The following is an 11932-nucleotide window of genomic DNA, read 5'->3' on the forward strand; positions in this document are numbered from 1 at the left end:
AGCCGTCGAGTCATTTCCGACCCATAATGACACTGCAGACACATCTTTCCCAGAGCACCCCGCTCTCCATCTGCCATCATTCTGGTAGTGTATCCATAGAGTTTTCTTGGTAAAAATATAGAAGTGGTTTACCACTGCCTTCTTCTATCTAGCACACTTTAGTCGCCACCCTTGACTCTCTCCCATGTTACTGCTGCCCAGCACAGGTGAATTTTGGCTTGTAGCAGATTGCCTTCCACTCACTAGTCACTGCCCAAGCTAGGAATGGAATGGGCAGGCCTCTGCTTGACTCTCCCTCCCATTGCTGAGACTGGTAGAGTACTGGAAACTCTCCAGATCTGATCCTGAAAGAGGGGAGAGAAGTTACCTAAGCAGTATATATACAAAGCTCTTGCTTGATGTCAAATGCCCACACACCAACCTAGAATGCTTATGCTACTTGGCAAGAAAAACGACACAGTTTATATTGTCATTTCTACTGCATTTCTCAGTCAGGTGCCTAGGTGTTTTTCAGAATATCTCTCCTGCTACTCTCAAATCACCCCCTTTATGTCGTAGCTGAAAACACCAAAACCAGAAATTACCCTAATTGTGGTTTCTACCCCTCATTTAAGAAGCTAGCTGGTGTTACTTCTTGCACTGACCTTCTTGAATGCTGTACAAGCCGCGGTATTTATAGTCCGGTTGATGAAACTCAATTGTTCAGGGGAACACAGCGAATCATTGCATTAAAAGACAAAACCAGGGGGGTTGTCATTCCACAAAAGGAGCTTCCAAAGCTTTCCACCCCCTGAATCCCCTGAATCTGGGAATGCCACATTCAGTGTTTGATCCTGAAGACTTATACCTTATTTTTGGAGCTAATCAGGATCGACTGTTCTTAGATAACTGGGACAAAGTTTTTGAGTGGAAATTACTTATTGCCGCAGCACCCCGACTCAACGTTGAACACATTTCACTTCATAAAAAGTGGGAAAGAATGCAGGGGAAAACAATTCAACCTGTGAAGAGTGGCTCAGCCTGAACCAAAAAGGAGAAAAAGGGTGGAAAAGAACCCTGAGGTTTGTTTACTACAGCTTTACTTCATTAATGTTTTATTCTCAGGTGCATCGCTTGGAGAATCTCACTGAAATCACAAGCAGCACTGATCATGGTGTTTGTGACAGTGCCATAGGGTGTTTGCATTATTTATCTTAGATGGCACTACCCGTGCAGCTTTCTGGGAATATTTTCAGACAGAATAGCTAATTAGCACATATGTGGAATTTTCTCAAAGCAGTTGGGAACCTTTCTCATTATTTTTTAATTTTTTTTTTCTATTTGTCTAATGTATGTTGAGGATGAACCTTCAAAACAATAGTTGGGAGAAATCTTCAGTTTGGCATGCAGAAGTTCAAATAACCTCAACATTCCCACAGAGGCTTTCTTTCAGATCAACAAGAAAAGAGGCAAATGTGATAGTCTCATTTTGTTCCAAAGATGATTGGCAGGGAAAGCCTAATTTCCCCAAACAATCAATCTATTAATTAATCGTAACTATTGAGTACCTACCCTGTGTCCTACACTAAATGCTTGGGAGTGTTCAATAGAATTAGTAGACATGATCTCTGCTCTCAAAGAGGTGTCAATTAAGCACTTAGTACAGTGCTCTGCACGCAGTAATCGCTCAATAAATATGATTGAATGAATTTAGGGGGAATAAATTCAGCCCTCACAAAAGTTATTAAACCTCCACAATCATAAATCAATCATATTTATTGAATTCTCGTTGTGTGCAGAGCACTGTACTAAGCAAGTGGGACAGTCCAATACAAGGGAGTTGGTATAACAGAGTTGGAGAAGCAGCGCGGCTTCGTGGATAGATCACGGGCCTGGGAATCAGAAGGGCATGAGTTCTAATGCCGGCTCCACCACGTGTCTGCTGTGTGACCTTGGGCAAGTCACTTCATTTCTCTGGGCCTCAGTTACCCCGTCTGTAAAATGGGGATTAAAATGGCAAGCCCTATGTGTGAAAGGGACTGTGTCCAACCTTACTACCTTATGTCTACCCCAGAGCTTAGAACAATTCTTAGGACACAGAAAGCACTCAACAAGTACCATAATTATTGTTATTAGTAGTAGACATATTTCCTGCCCACAATGAGCTTACAGTCTAGAGAGGGAGACAGATATTAACATAAAAACATAAATTATGTATATGTACATAAATGCTGTGACTGTAATCTTGTCATGGGCAGGGAACATGCCTGTTAATTCTTTTGTATTATACTTCCCAAATGCTTAGTACAGTGATCTGCCAATGGTAAGTGCCCAATAAATACAATTACGTGATTGTGAGGCTGAGATAAGGATGAAAAAAGGGAGAAATTCCAAGTGCAAGGGTGACCCAGAAGTATCCCCCTTTTAGACTGTGAGCCCACTGTTGGGTAGGGACTGTCTCTATGTGATGCCAATTTGTACTTCCCAAGCGCTTAGTACAGTGCTCTGCACATAGTAAGCGCTCAATAAATACGATTGATTGATTGATTGATTGATTGAGTGGGAGAAGAGGAAATGAAGGTTTAGTCATGGAGGGCCTCTTGGGGGAGATGTGCCTTCAATAAGTGTTTGAAGGTAAGGAGAGCAATTGTCTGTCGGATATGAAAGGGAGGGTATTCCAGGCCAGTGGCAGGATGTGAGCGAGAGGTCAGGGTGAGATAAATGTCTCACCCTCATTTACTCTCTCCTCTCCCTGTGCTCCCAGTCTGACCGCACGACTTTCCACTTCGCCTTTCATCCTGAAGCTTTGGATTCAAGAAACTCAAGCATCTGCCTGGAGGAAAAACCCTTAGGTCAAATCCTCCTCAAAGGCCATTTCACCTCTCTAAGTTGTAATTTATCTGGGAAGCGGTGAGTTCCAGGCATATTCAGAATGAAATTTAATCATGGGGCCAAAGCGAGCTGTGGACAGAGCCAAATTCACAGTTCTAATCAGAAATTGGGATCTGGAACTGTTAAAGAACTCTTATTCGATCCTGCGTTATAGTCCTCAAAGATGTGACTTCTCATGCCAACTGAAAGGCAATAGAAGGAAAGGGGTAATGCTCTAAAATGCCTCATTCATCACTTTGTCTCATGTCAATTTGCCTGTGAGTTCCAAACTCATGCATCAGTGCTCAATCAATGATATTTAATCAACCAATCAATCACTGGCATTTACTGAACACCAATAATAATAATAACAATAATAATGGCATTTCTAAAGTGCTTACTAAGTGCAAGGCACTGTTCTAAGTGCTGGGGATACAAGTGATCAGGTTGTCCCACGTGGGGCTCACAGTCTTAATCCCCATTTTCCAGATGAGGTAACTGAGGCCCAGAGAAGTGAAGTGACTTGCCCAAAGTCACACAGCTGACAAGCGGCAGAGCCGGGATTAGAACCCATGACCTCTGACTCCCAAGCTGCTCTTTCCACTGAGCAACACTGCTTCCCCTAATGTGTAAAGCACTGTACTAAACACCTGGGAGAATACAACAGAAGTAATAATTATGGTAATGATGGTATTTATTAAGCATTTACTATCTGCTGCATACTGTACTAAGCGCTGGAGTGGATACAGGCAAATTGGGCTGGACACAGTCCCTGTCCCATGTGGGGCTCAGAGTCCAAATCCCCATCTTATAGATGGGGTAACTGAAGCCCAGAGAAGTCAAGTGACTTGCCCAAGGTCACACAGTAGATAAGTGGTGGAGCCAGGATTAGAACCTGTGACCGTCTTACTCCCAGGCCCATGCTCTGCACATAGTAAACGCTCAATAAATACGATTGATGATGATGCTCTAGCCACTATACCATGCTGCTTCTCCTAAGTAGCAGATACTTTCCCTGCCCATAATAAGCTTCCAGTTTAGAGGGGGTGACAGACATTAATAGAAATAAATGAGTAATTTATAATATATAATTTAAAGAGATGTATGACCATTTCAAGATATCTGTCGGATTATTTACAAAGATTGCAGATTTACTGAGGGCTTACGTCATGCAGAACATTATACTAAGTGCTTGGGAGACTACAATATAACAGAGTTGGTAGACACGTTCCCTGCCCACAAGGAAAATACAGTCTAGAGGGGAGGCAGGTAGCAATATAAATACGTTATTAATAATAATAATAATAATAATTGTGGTATTTTTTAAGAATTTACTGTATGCCAGGCACTGTTGTAAGTGCTGGGGAGGAGAAGCAGTGTGGCTTAATCAATCAATCAATCAATCGTATTTGTTGAGCACTTACTGTGTGCAGAGCACTGTACAAAGTGCTTGGGAAGTACAAGTTGGCAATACAATGGCTAGAGCATGGGCTTGGGAGGCAGAGGTCATGGGTTCTAATCCTGTTTAATCCTGTTTTAGTCACGTGGCTCAGTGGAAAGAGCATGGGCTTTGGAGTCAGAGGTCATGGGTTCAAATCCCGGCTCCGCCACTTGTCAGCTGTGTGACTTTGGGCAAGTCACTTCACTTCTCTGGGCCTCAGTTACCTCATCTGTAAAATGGGGATTAAGACTGTGATTCCCCTGTGGGACAACCTGATCACCTTGTAACCTCCCCAGCGCTTAGAACAGTGTTTTGCACGTAGTAAGCGCTTAATAAATGCCATTATTATTAGTATTATTATTACCCCAGCACTTAGAACAGTGCTTGGGGCATAGTAAGCCCTTAACAAATACCATTATTATTATTATTAATATCATTATCATCAGCAAATAGGATTGGACACAGTCCCTGCCCCACATGGGGCTCACAGTCTCAATCCTCATTTTACAGATGAGGTAACTGAGGCACCAAGTGAAATGACTTGCCCAGGGTCACACAACAGATGAGTGGAGGAGCAGGGATTAGAACCCACAACTAGGCCCAGGCCCGTGCCGTATCCAGTTCATCATGCTGCTTCTCAATGTATCTATCTGTACGTAAGTGCTGTGGGGTTGAGGGAAGGGTGAATAACGGGTACAAATCCAAGTACAAGGTTGATGCAGGAAAGAGTGGGAGAAGAGGAAATCATCATCATCATCATCAATCGTATTTATTGAGCGCTTACTATGTGCAGAGCACTGTACTAAGCGCTTGGGAAGTACAAATTGGCAACACATAGAGACAGTCCCTACCCAACACTGGGCTCACAGTCTAAAAGGGGGGATAGAGAACAAAACCAAACATACCAACAAAATAAAATAAATAGGATAGATATGTACAAGTAAAATAAATAAATAAATAGAGTAATAAATATGTACAACCATATATACATATATACAGGTGCTGTGGGGAAGGGAAGGAGGTAAGATGGGGGGATGGAGAGGGGGATGAGGGGGAGTGGAAGGAAGGGGCTCAGGAAATGAGGCACTAGGCTGTGAGCCCACTGTTGGGTAGGGACCGTCTCTATATGTTGCCAACTTGTACTTCCCAAGCACTTAGTACAGTGCTCTGCACACAGTAAGCGCTCAATAAATACAATTGATTGATTGATTGAGGGCTTAGTTGGGGAAGTCCTCTTGGAGATGTGCTTTTTAATAAGGCTTTGAAGGTGGGGAGAGTGATCGGCTGTTGGATACAAAGAGGGAGGGTATTCCAGGCCAGAGGTGGCATGTGGGTGAGAGGATGGTGGTGAGAATGAGGTGCAGTGAATAGGTTAACATTACAGGAGTGAAGTATGTGGTCTGGGTTATAGTAGAAAATCAGGAAAGTAAGATTGTGGGGGTGGGCCAAGGTGGTTCAGTGCTTTAAAGCCTTTGGTAAAGAGTTTCTGTTCGATGCGGAGAATTAGGGGAAGCAGCGTGGCTCAGTGGAAAGAGCCCGGGCTTTGGAGTCAGAGGTCATGGGTTCAAATCCCCGCTCCGCCACTTGTCAGCTGTGTGACTTTGGGCAAGTCACTTAATTTCTCTGGGTCTCAGTTACCTCTTCTGTAAAATGGGGATGAAGGCTGTGAGCCCCATGTGGGACAACCTGATCACCTTGTAAACTCCCCAGCGCTTAGAACAGTGCTTTGCACATAGTAAGTGCTTAATAAATTCCACTATTATTATTATTATTTTGAGGTGGATGGGCAACCACTGGAGGTTCTTGAAGAGTGGGAAAACGTGGATTTACTGGTTTTGTAGAAAAATGAGCCGGGCAGCCGGGTGAAGCAAAGATTGAAGTAGGAAGAGACAGGAAGCAGGGAGATCAGCAAGGAGGCTGTGCAGTAGTCAGGAGGGATAAGGTAAGTCCTTGGATCAACGTGGTAGAAGTTTGGAAGGAAAGGAAAGGATTTTAGCAACACCGGGAAGGTTGAACTGACAGGATTTGGTGACAGATTGAATATGTGGGTTGAATGAGAGAGATGAGCTCACCTCCTCCAAGAGGCCTTCCCAGACTGAGCCCCCTTTTTCCTCTCCTCCTCCCCATCCCCCCTGCCCTACCTCCTTCCCCTCCCCACAGCGCTTGTATATATGTTTGTACAGATTTGTTACTCTATTTATTTTACTTGTACATATTTTCTATTCTATTTATTTTGTTAATGATGTGCATATAGCTACAATTCTATTTATTCTGATGGTTTTGACACCTGTCTACATGTTTTGTTTTGTTGTCTGTCTTCCCCTTCTAGCCTGTGAGCCCATTGTTCGGTAGGGACCGTCTCTATATGTTGCCGACTTGTACTTCCCAAGCGCTTAGTACAGTGCTCTGCACACAGTAAGTGCTCAATAAATGCGATTGAATGAATGAATGAATGAATAATGCCAAGGTTACACATTTGTGACACAGGGAGGATGGTGGTGCTGTCTACAGTGATGGGAAAGACTTGGGGATGGCAGGGTTTGGGTGGGAAGATTCTCATTTTCTTGACTCTACTGGTTTAATAAATAAATAATAATAAATAAATAATGATGGCATTTGTTAAGCGCTTACTATGTGCAAAGCACTGTTCTAAGCGCTGGGGAGGATACAAGGTGATAAAGTTGTCCCATGTGGGGCTCACAGTCAATCCCCATTTTACAGATGAGGTAACTGAGGCTCAGAGAAGTTAAGTGACTTGCCCAAGGTCACACAGCAGACATGTGGTGGAGCCGGGATTCAAACCCCTGACCTCTGACTCCAAAGCCCGTGCTCTTTCCACTGAGCCACGCTGCTTCTCAAGCAGCTTCAAGCAGTAGAGTGTTTATTAGCAAAGACTGTATGTATATATATACACCAAGTGCTTAGTACAGTGCTCTGCACACAGTAAGCGCTCAATAAATACAATTGAATGAATATAGATATGTATACATATCCATCTATATACATATATGACTGATTCAAAAAGGGCAGAAGAGGATGGGAGGATGACAGATATATATATATATATAAGACATATAGATAGATATGTATACATATATATTTCTGTCATCCTCCCATCCTCTTCTGCCCTTTTTGTATCGAAGTTAGCACTTTTTTCCCCACCAATCAATCAATCAATCAATCATATTTATTGAGCGCTTACTATGTGCAGAGCACTGTACTAAGCGCTTGGGAAGTACAAATTGGCAACATATAGAGACAGTCCCTACCCAACAGTGGGCTCACAGTCTAAAAGGGGGAGACAGAGAACAAAACCAAACATACTAACAAAATAAAATAAATAGAATAGATATGTACAAGTAAAATAAATAAATAGAGTAATAAATATGTACAAACATATATACATATATACAGGTGCTGTGGGGAAGGGAAGGAGGTAAGATGGGGGGGATGGAGAGGGGGACGAGGGGGAGAGGAAGGAAGGGGCTCAGTCTGGGAAGGCATCCTGGAGGAGGTGAGCTCTCAGCAGGGCCTTGAAGGGAGGAAGAGAGCTAGCTTGGCGGATGGGCAGAGGGAGGCCATTCCGGGCCCGGGGGAGGACGTGGGCCGGGGGTCGATGGCGGGACAGGCGAGAACGAGGTACCAGACAACAACGCAATGAGAGCCACTTGTCTGGCAACCCTTGCATCGGTCTAAATCAGGTTAATGATTTTTAAAGTTTGTTCAATAGTCTGGGATCTGGTGAAAGATGCAATGCCAGCTGATAGAACCGTGGTTCTACAATTCCCAGAGTACATGGCAATTTAGGCAGGTCTCAACCCCTGTTGAAACAGGACAGTCTGTTGAGAAGGGGGATTCATTCATTCATTCGTACTTATCTAGCACTTACTGTGTGCAGAGCACCGCACTAAGCCCTTGGGAGAGTGCAGTACGACAATGAACAGACACATTCCCTGCCCTCAATGAGCTTACAGTCCAGAGGGGATCTGTGGTTCCCAGTTATGTCCCTTTCATCCCAAAGCCCAATGCAGGGGGGACAGAATCAATCAATCAATCGTATTTATTGAGTGCTTACTGTGTGGAGAACACTGTACTAAGCGATTGGGAAGTACAAGTTGGCAACATTTAGAGACAGTCCCTACCCAACAGTGGGCTCACAGTCTAGAAGTTTAGAGAAGCAGCGTGGCTCAATGGAAAAGAGCCCGGGCTTTGGAGTCAGAGGTCATGGGTTCAAATCCTGGCTCTGCCAATTGTCAGCTGTGTGACTTTGGGCAAGTCACTTAACTTCTCTGTGCCTCAGTTACCTCATCTGGAAAATGGGGATGAAGACTGTGAGCCCCACGTGGGACAACCTGATTACCTTGTAACCTCCCCAGCACTTGAACAGTGCTTTGCACATAGTAAGCGCTTAATAAATGCCATTATTATTATTATTATTAGAAGGGGGAGACAGAGAACAAAACCGAACATATTAACAAAATAAAATGAATAGAATAGATATGTACAAGAAAAATAAATAAATAGATAGAGAAAGAAAGGGACAGGGGTGGTGGGCTTGAGGCTGGAGCCCCTGCCTGAATGGTGCTACCATCTCTAGACTATTAACTTGTTGTGGGCAGGGAGTGCATCTGTTCACTGTTTTATTGTACTCTTCCAAGCACTTAGTACAATGCCCTGTGTACAGTAAGCACCTGATAAACACGATTGAATTAAATTGAATTAATGAATAAATAGTTGCAGACTTGAGAACAATACTGAAAAGTTAAAAGTGTGAAATGAAACTCCTAAGGACATACAAACTCCTCAGAAATCTTGCTAACTTTCCCATTGTTGCCTTCTGGTGGTTTTCGTAAAGCATGGCCACGTGAAACAATGAAACAGAGCTCACAGATTTAAAAATGTGAATTTAAATTATTTTTACTGTATAAATAGAAAAGGAATTTTGGTACAGCTTCTCCCCAACTTGTGAGGTTTCATCACATGACACAGAACAGGTACGATGCTCTGCTGGGTGACCCTTGGGCAAGTCACTTCATTTCTCTTTGCCTCAAGTTACCTCATCAAGAGAAGCAGCGTGGCTCAGTGGAAAGAGAACAGGCTTTGGAGTCAGACGTCATGGGTTCAAATCCCGGCTTCGCCAGTTGCCAGCTGTGTAACTTTGGGCAAGTCAATTAACTTCTCTGGGCCTCAGTTACCTCATCTGTATAATGGGGATTAAGACTGTGAGCCCCATATGGGACAACCTGATCACCTTGTAAACTCCCCAGCACTTAGAACAGTGCTTTGCACATAGTAAGCACTTAATAAATGCCATCATTGTTATTATTATTATCTATAAAATGCGGATTGAGACTGTGAGCCCCACATGGGACAGGGATTGTGTCCAACTCGATTTGCTTGTATCCACTCCAGAGTTTAGCATAGTGCTTGGCACACAGTGAAGTGCTTAACAAATACCATCATCATCATCACTACAACATTAATTCAACTTTGAGACACTGGCTTGGCACAAGAATTTTGTGTTTTACTATATGCTAGATTTTACTTACCCTTAATAATGGCTGAGAAGAGAAAGTAGAAACCAGATGAGGTTTCTGGTTCTAAGAAATCGATCAGGTGTGGGAGCCCTATTTGTAATAACGGGAAAGCATTCTCTGTCTCACATTTCTATTTGCAATGTGATTTTCAGGAACCAATTGCTTCATAAATGCGAGAACTCTCTGGGCCTAATCTCTCCTCAGTAATGAACGATTGAAATCATTTTGCTGTTAGAAAAGAAGCACATGTACTGAAAACAGTGACAGAGGAAGTTATCTCTAGCTTGAGAAGGATGTAGATTTTTTTTCCAGAAGATAGTCAAAATTAGACAATCAAAGTAAAATACAGCCCTCACAGGAAAGCAAACCCACACACTGCCTACACAGTTTTGAATAGGTATGCGGTTCGTGGCTCAGATATGCCAAAGATCACTGCATAATGATGGGATCATAGATTCTGCTCTAGATGGGATGGTCCCAAATTTTAAGCTTCCATAGGTACCATGATCTGAATCTGACTTTATGCACAGAGATTGGTTCGTTCAATCAATTGTATTCATTGAGCATTTATTATGTGCAAAGCACTGTACTAAGCACTTGGGAGAGTACAACAGACACATTCCCTGCCCACAATGAGCTCACAGTCTAGAGATGAGTTCACAGTTTAGAGACAAGCTCTCGCGTTTGGTTAATTCCCCAAGCTAGATCATTTCAGAAGTGGCTTTACAAAGCCATTACTCCCTTTCTCAAATCTAGTGAGGGTGGATTTGGGCATTCCTAGTGAAGAAGGGGAAGGGAGAGCCTGGGTCCTGAGTGAATGTGATTTTGCTCAGACTTACCTGGTGCCATGAAAAGCAGATTATAATGGGTGCTGAGTATGATAGAGGGCAGACTGGGAGTTAGGTTCTGGCATGTGTATAATAATAATAATAATGATGACAATGGTATTTGTTAAGTGCTCACTATGTTCCAAGCACTGTTCTAAGAGCTGGGATAGATACAAGTTAATCAGGTTGGACACAGTCTCTTTCCCAAATGGGGCTCACAGTCTCAGCCCCCGTTTTGCTGATGCGGTAACCGAGAAGTGAAGTGATTTGCCCAAGATCACACGACATACAAGTGGCAGAGCCAGGATGTGTATTTGATGGAAGGAGCTTGACTGGTGGTTTGGTGGGGGTACTCTGAAAGTGGACACCAGAGAAAGTGCTCCTCTGCCGCTAACCTCCTCACTGTACCTCGTTCTCAACTGTCCTGCCGTCGACCCCCGGCCCACATCCTTCCCCTGGCCTGGAATGCCCTCCCTTCACGCATCTGCCAAACTAGCTCTTTTCCTCCTGTCAAAGCCCTACTGAGAGCTCACCTCCTCCAGGAGGCCTTCCCAGACTGAGCCCCCTTTTTCCACTTCTCCTCCCCATCCCCTCTCCTCTTCCTCCTTCCCCTCCCCACAGCACTTGTATATATTTGTACAGATTTATTACTCTTACTTGTACATATTTACTATTTATTTTGTTAATGACATGCATATAACTTTAATTCTATTTGTTCTGACGATTTTGACACCTGTCTACATGTTTTGTTTTGTTGTCTGTCTCCCCCTTCTAGACTGTGAGCCCGTTGTTGGGTAGGGACCGTCTCCATATGCTGCTGACTTGTACTTCCCAAGCACTTAGTACAGTGCTCTGCACACAGTAAGCACTCAATAAATACGATTGAATGACTGCTGGTGGAGGGCCTAGATTAAGTGGTCCCATTCACCCTCCCTCCGCTGCACCTCCTCTGCCGTTCAATCAGAGGAGAACGTGTCACTGGTTCAGGGGAATTGCCAGGCAGATTTGCCTACCCATCATATCTGGCTTAGACATGTTGAGAACTCTGCTGGTAGATTTGCCACCAATTCATTTATTCAGTCGTATTTACTGAGTGCTTACTGTGTGCAGAATCATTTCCAGCAAGAGGAAACTAAACAAAAGAGGGACGGGAGAGGTGGACGACAAACCAATATTTTAGTTGGAGGAATTCCAAAAACAAAAGTTGCCCACAAGCTGTGTACCTTTGAGGGAGTTGTAGATTAGCACACAGTTTCTCTATTGTGGACTTACCTGTT

General features: G+C 43.5%; 1 non-coding gene across 1 annotated transcript; it reads right to left on the minus strand.

Moving 5' to 3' along the window:
- Positions 1-216: 216 nt before the first annotated feature.
- On the minus strand, positions 217-354 carry LOC119927843. Its single transcript, XR_005450811.1, has one exon. It is a non-coding gene; the product is annotated as a small nucleolar RNA SNORA7 (small nucleolar RNA).
- Positions 355-11932: the final 11578 nt, after the last annotated feature.

Source organism: Tachyglossus aculeatus, chromosome 4 (genome assembly GCF_015852505.1).
Source record: "Tachyglossus aculeatus isolate mTacAcu1 chromosome 4, mTacAcu1.pri, whole genome shotgun sequence".
NCBI lineage: Eukaryota > Metazoa > Chordata > Mammalia > Monotremata > Tachyglossidae > Tachyglossus > Tachyglossus aculeatus.